Genomic DNA, 6,000 nt, shown 5'->3' on the forward strand with positions numbered 1-6,000 from the left:
TGCGGCCGATACCCGCAAGGAGGAAGGTGCCGTGCTGTCCGCTCCGAGAACTGCCGGCAACACTGCAGCTTCTCCACCCCCGTCCCCGCGCCGCGGCGGAAGCCCTCCCACCGCCTTGAAATCCCCAGCATCGGTCCCCTGCCCTGCCGTTGAAGAGCCGGTGACGCATGGACACGACAACGTCGACAAGGCAGCGGCCGATACCGGCAAGGAGGAAGGAGTGGTGCCGTCGGTGATGGACCAGACCACCAGTTCCCACGCCCTCAATATGACATTGGCCCCTGGCTCGAAGCAGCAGAACCATCAGAAGAAGGAGGACCTTGATCAGAGGGAGGAGGAGGTGAATCAGTGGGAGGAAGAGCTTGATCGGAGGGAGCAGGAGGTGGAGCAAAGGGAGGAGGCTGCGACGAAGAGGGAGAAACGCCAGTATGACAGATGGCTGCATTTCGCTGAGTGGGAGATGGACTTGAGGCACACACATTATGATGTTCAGCATGGCCATGCGAGGCTGAGCAAGTGGTTGAAGGAGGCAGATGCAGATTGGACTGATAGAGTGACGGCGGTGCGGAGAATGGAAGATGAGGTTAGGTGTGAGAAGTTGAGACTTAAGGCTAAAGAGGAAGAGGAGAAAAATAAGGAGGAGAAGGGTAAAGGGAAGGTGAATGAGGATGAGGAGAAAGAGGAGGAGGAGGATGAGAAGAGGAAGGGGAAACATGAGGAGAAGGAACTTTCAGACGGCTGTTTTGGGTCTGCGATTCTTCCCTGGAACTATGGCCGCCGTGCCCGTGGAGATCCCAAGGACATGTCAAGTTCTGCATTGAATGAAACATTGCTTACACCCCAACAGTCAAAACCAATGCCCACTCCTTCAGGTGCAGCCAATCCAAGAATTGCAGATGCAACGGCTATGACAATGAGGACGTCCAAGCCCAAGCCCAAGGTGTGTAATACTCTGCCAATGCAATAGTAAAACCTTGGACTCTTAAGTACTGATGACTTTACTCATTGTCTCTGATGGTTTTTTTATATATTATTCATGAACTGCTAGTCAGATATCTTTTCACGGGCATACTAGTTGTCCCAACTTTATTAAGGCAATCGATCAGAATCTTAATTATGAAGAATAGTACTTGTGTTCATTATCTCTTTCTGCAGTTTTCAAACATCTGCCATCAGTCATTCTGGAGGCAGGTTTGTGATGTTCTTGTCTTCATTGCACTCAGGAGATCTTGTTTGTTTCTACCCCTTCTAGATTATTATGTAGAGATGTGGCATCAATACTTGTCTAACTAGATGCTCTGAGACTATTGTGAATACTGGAGTCCTCAATATTATTTTCTGTAAAGGAAACGCAAATTGTTCCCATGATAGCGTGATATGAGTTTGCTTCTGATTTTGTTCTGCCTCGAAGAAGGAAATGAGGAATGAGTAACATATATCAAGATTTACATCACTTGGATTGTATATGTAGTTTTCTCTCCTGATTGTTAGTGAAGAGAGGATGGCTGCAATGCAACCATGTTTTACATATACTAGCCATTGTAGTTGTTGCTCACGGCTACCAGATGCTACCAAGAAGAGAAATTCTCAATCCTTTTCTTCCCTTAAGGGAAAACTGAAAACTTGCTGAATTCCTCTTTTGTTGCTACTGGAGTAAATAATAAATCCAGTCAGATGGCACATCAATTTTCACACATGCGATAGTTAAAAAAACGGATTTCGAAAAAACCAGGGAACTGGCAAGTAGCAAAACAGCACGAATAATCATCTATTACACAGTTACATAAACCCCTCAAATAATATGGTAGATTAGTGCAGAGATGTTTGACATGTCAGGAAGTGACTTTTGATGGAGGGCAGATGGGTGGGTTGGGCAATGAACAATCACTACCAACTCCAATATCTGTAGTATATATATGAAGTATATTTACTCTTTTCTACTTTAGGCTGATTTACAATTTTTTTAGCTCATATTACATTCCAGGTTAGCTCAGTTTGTATGTGATCTGAAAAGACTTTACTTAGCTTGGTTTGATGAAAGCTTGATTAGCTCCACAGGATTCTTATTTGATAACTATCTGCATACCACAAAAAAGAAATGGCGTAAATCAAGATCTAGCTTGGGTGAACTTATTGTTTGCATGCACGTTACATAAGATCTGGATAAACACGCTCATCATGCACTTACCTCGGTTCATGTCTAAGTATATCAGGTCAATCTTGAGCTTATCTTGGGCCAATTGAATCAAAACTAGTTTAGGTTTATGATTGGCTACTTTTATTTTGATTCAAATCAGAGGCATCATGGATGAGTTGTGCTGTAACTTGTCCACCCAATTTGTTTATGTACTTGAAACATATCTGAGTGTTTGTGAAAAAATGATGCCGTGAAGTTTCATTTTCTATTCTTCAAAGTAATTCTTTTGCTGTAAATGCATAGCTAACTTACCTGACATCCATCAGGTATACCAATTTGAGACTCGCCTTATGGTTCCAAGGTTTCAAAGGCCAACCACTTACAACGTTGGTGCTTGTCCTGGCCTTGATCAGAGCACTTCTGGTAGCAAGGATCCCCAGATGGTAAATACGATTGCTTTGTCCTAAGCAACATTGGTGTTATCGTTTGCAACATTTTTTTGTTAGACTGGCAGTTATTTTTAAATTTTATCATAATATATTCCTCTAGGTAAGGGCAATTCTTTAGTTGACATTGTGTTTTCCATAGCTATTGTACACGTCAATTTAAGTTACTTTTTTTTTTGCACAAATCAATTTAAGTTACCTAACGTTGTGTATTTGCATTCCTTGTTTCTTTTGCTGTTAGTCTAGAACTCTAGATTATACAACTCATGAGTTTTTTCTCATATCTTTGACAAACTTACCCATCTACATGGGCAGGTGAAAATTACACTCTGTGTTCTTACAAGACCGGCCGAGAACTTCAATGAGAGGGATTTAGTTTCAACCATCCATGAAACACTGAAAGCTGTAATTGCTCAATACAATGCCAGTCAACTTATAAATGAGAGTGAGGTATGATTCACGCTATGCATTGTATAGGCATGCTTGTATATAATTTGGCAGAAGGTATTACTTGTAGGTGCTCATAGTTTGCTCCTTTCCCCCTCAAATTTCAGCTTGTGAGTTGGGAGATAAGGCAGGTACTGACAGAGCGGACAAGAAACTTTGGAATTTCCATTGATAATGTTTCCATTATAAGCCTGAGCTTTGAAAAGCAGTTAACACATGACACTGAAGAAACAAAACAGATGACTACACAAGAAGCCGAGCAAGAAAGCAGAAGCGCAATGATCAAGTCACAGGTAAGAGATCTTGAATATATCGTTTAAGCCTTAATGCTGTAGTATCTGCGAAATGTTGGAAGGAGAATAAGTAGGAAGAAATTAATTATGGATGTAATTTTCAGGAAGATGATCAAATCTGGAATAAGAGACAACTTGGCTACATTTTCGATCTGAGTACTGCACTGGGCCTCATATTCCTTATTCGTCCATTGTTGCCTGCTGGTTATGACCGTTGGATGTTGCTTGTGTTTGCGGCGGTTTGGGGAGTGGGCAGTGTCGGATTGCCTGTTGGGTTGTTTGGTACCTCTAGGTTTGAGAAAAATTGGAGTCGGCATGTCGGGCGATTCATATCTCTCTCTTGCTCACTACTTGTGATCTACGGGATCTACATCCTCGCGTTGCGTGTTTCTGGCGCTCCTGAACTCACTCTGTCTTTGTCGCCAATCAAAATCACTGATGCTGATGCTAATGCTGATTGGTGGATGACAGTTTGGTTCAGCACGATTGCTGTCCTAGTGCTTATTGGGCATCTCTATTCCTGGATAAGAGTACGATATAATTCTAATTCTCATTTCTAATCTCTTGCCTATTCTTGGTCTTTGTTTATGCCATAAGTCAAGGTAATAATCTCAATTTTGATGCAGGGTTGCTGTACCGGTGGTGATAGAGACAATGTGCCTTAGGATGATGGAAACAGTATGGTGTTTCTACACAATATGGTTGGCCACAAGATCTTGAACTCTTTCTTTTTCGACCAATGTGATGAGAAATTAAGATCAGTTTCTCTTTACCTACGATGGTGAGATGCTTGCTGGTTATGATATATACTCAGGAATTTTATGTCCGAACAAACTTTGATCCATTAGCATCGGATCATTAACTAGAACTAGACTAACATACTTACAGCTAGAGGACTTGGTCTGTCCACGTTTGCATGGCGTCAGGCTTGATCCTTTTGACCAGGAGACGGTTTACCCTAGCAAGATGCTTGCTGGAATGCTGGTTATGATATACCCAGGAATTTTATGCCTGGTTTTCTCTTCTCAGAACAAGAACTCGGATACGTTTCCTGGCATATTGCTGTGATGATCAATATGGATATGCCTCTGCTGCTATGCAGTACATGAATGTATATGTCTTTTTTTGTTCTTGTCTCCTCTCAAACTGAACACAAACAGCCAGGCCTTCTTGGGCCTTTACATGTGCGGTGCTTATGCCGTTATTCTACGAAATATTGATCTGTGTGGCAGGCTTGCCAGTTTGTTGGTGTGTTGTGTTTGATTTCTGCGTTCGGCAAAATTGGTTTTGTATTGCAACCCACTCTTTCGTTCTTCCATGTTGCGTTTGTTCAGATTATTTCTGTGCTGGAATATTCTATTGAACTTTCTGTAATGATACACCCATGGATGCTATATATCCAAAAAAAAGTGCCTCAATTTGGGGTCAAGTTTGTCTGCCTAAGCTACCTGTCAAAAAGCTAATCTCCTTCACGTCTTCGATTGGCAACGATCAACCCTGACCCTGAGCCCCCTATTCCGCCTGGCATAATTTGGAATCTTTACAAACTCCTAGCCCTGGGTGTGTTGCAAACCTGATGGATCGGAGTCCTGGTAAGTAGTGCGAGATCATCGCTTCTAACCGCACACGGAAAAGGAGTCCTGGTGACTGAAAGAGTATGAGGTATGTAATTTTTTTAGATAATTGTATTGAGCCTTTCGGATGAGACTTGAAGTACAAGGATTGCTACTCCGTGTCTCCATCTATGATTCATTGACCCTTTTATATATTTATTATAAAAAAGAAAATCTATGATTCATTGAGATGCAATCGTGTTTATACATATCTACACATACATATAGACTCGTCCCTTTGACTCGATCAAGAGGTATAGTTTTCCCACATACAACTCCGATCGGCCAAAGAACGGCCACCGAGACCTCGTTCCTCCCATGGCGGCGCCGGCGCCGGCGCTGATGCTGGTGTACGATGTGCGCTGCAGCTTGCTAGAGGAAGGACGGCTGCTGCAGCCACCGGTGAGATCCGACGCACCACGCCTCGTACCAAAACCAAAGACAGCCAAACCGAGCAACCCTCCGTGGGTCAGGGCAATCAGGGTACGTACGGACGTTATGTGGGATCTGCTTAACCACTTACAAGAATTTTTCTTCACACAAGTTTTTTTCCTTTGTACAATCGTGCAGGCGTCCGGTAACATGGCCTGCCTTATATATTTGGTTTTCATCTTCGCTGTTATGGTTCCACGGAGTAAGGACAAGCACCACCTGCTCCTCAACTGCGTTGTTTCCGTGGTCCTCTCGCTTGGGTTCCCTGCTATGGCGTATACGTTGACAATGGACGTTGATCCGGTTGATCAACCTTAAGGTGAGAGATGCCATGACTTATTTGTGATCCCCTCGGTTGTCACTTGCTTGTGTTCTTTGCAAGCTAGAAAATGCATAAAAGCTCATGTACTTGTTGTTCCAAATTAAACATCTGACAAAGTGACAAACATGAGAAGTCGAGATCCCAGTTTGTACTTTCGTATAAAGAGTGAAGCAAACATAGCTTCAATAGATAGTGAACATGGCTATGTACCAGCTCGGCGAACCTTTTTTTCGGAAAAAAAGACCATCACTGCTAGCTTTAATAATTTCAAATAATGGTTAGATGTCCTCACGAGCTTGAAAAATAAAAC

Source organism: Lolium rigidum, chromosome 7 (genome assembly GCF_022539505.1).
Source record: "Lolium rigidum isolate FL_2022 chromosome 7, APGP_CSIRO_Lrig_0.1, whole genome shotgun sequence".
In the NCBI taxonomy this organism is placed as follows: Eukaryota; Viridiplantae; Streptophyta; class Magnoliopsida; order Poales; family Poaceae; genus Lolium; species Lolium rigidum.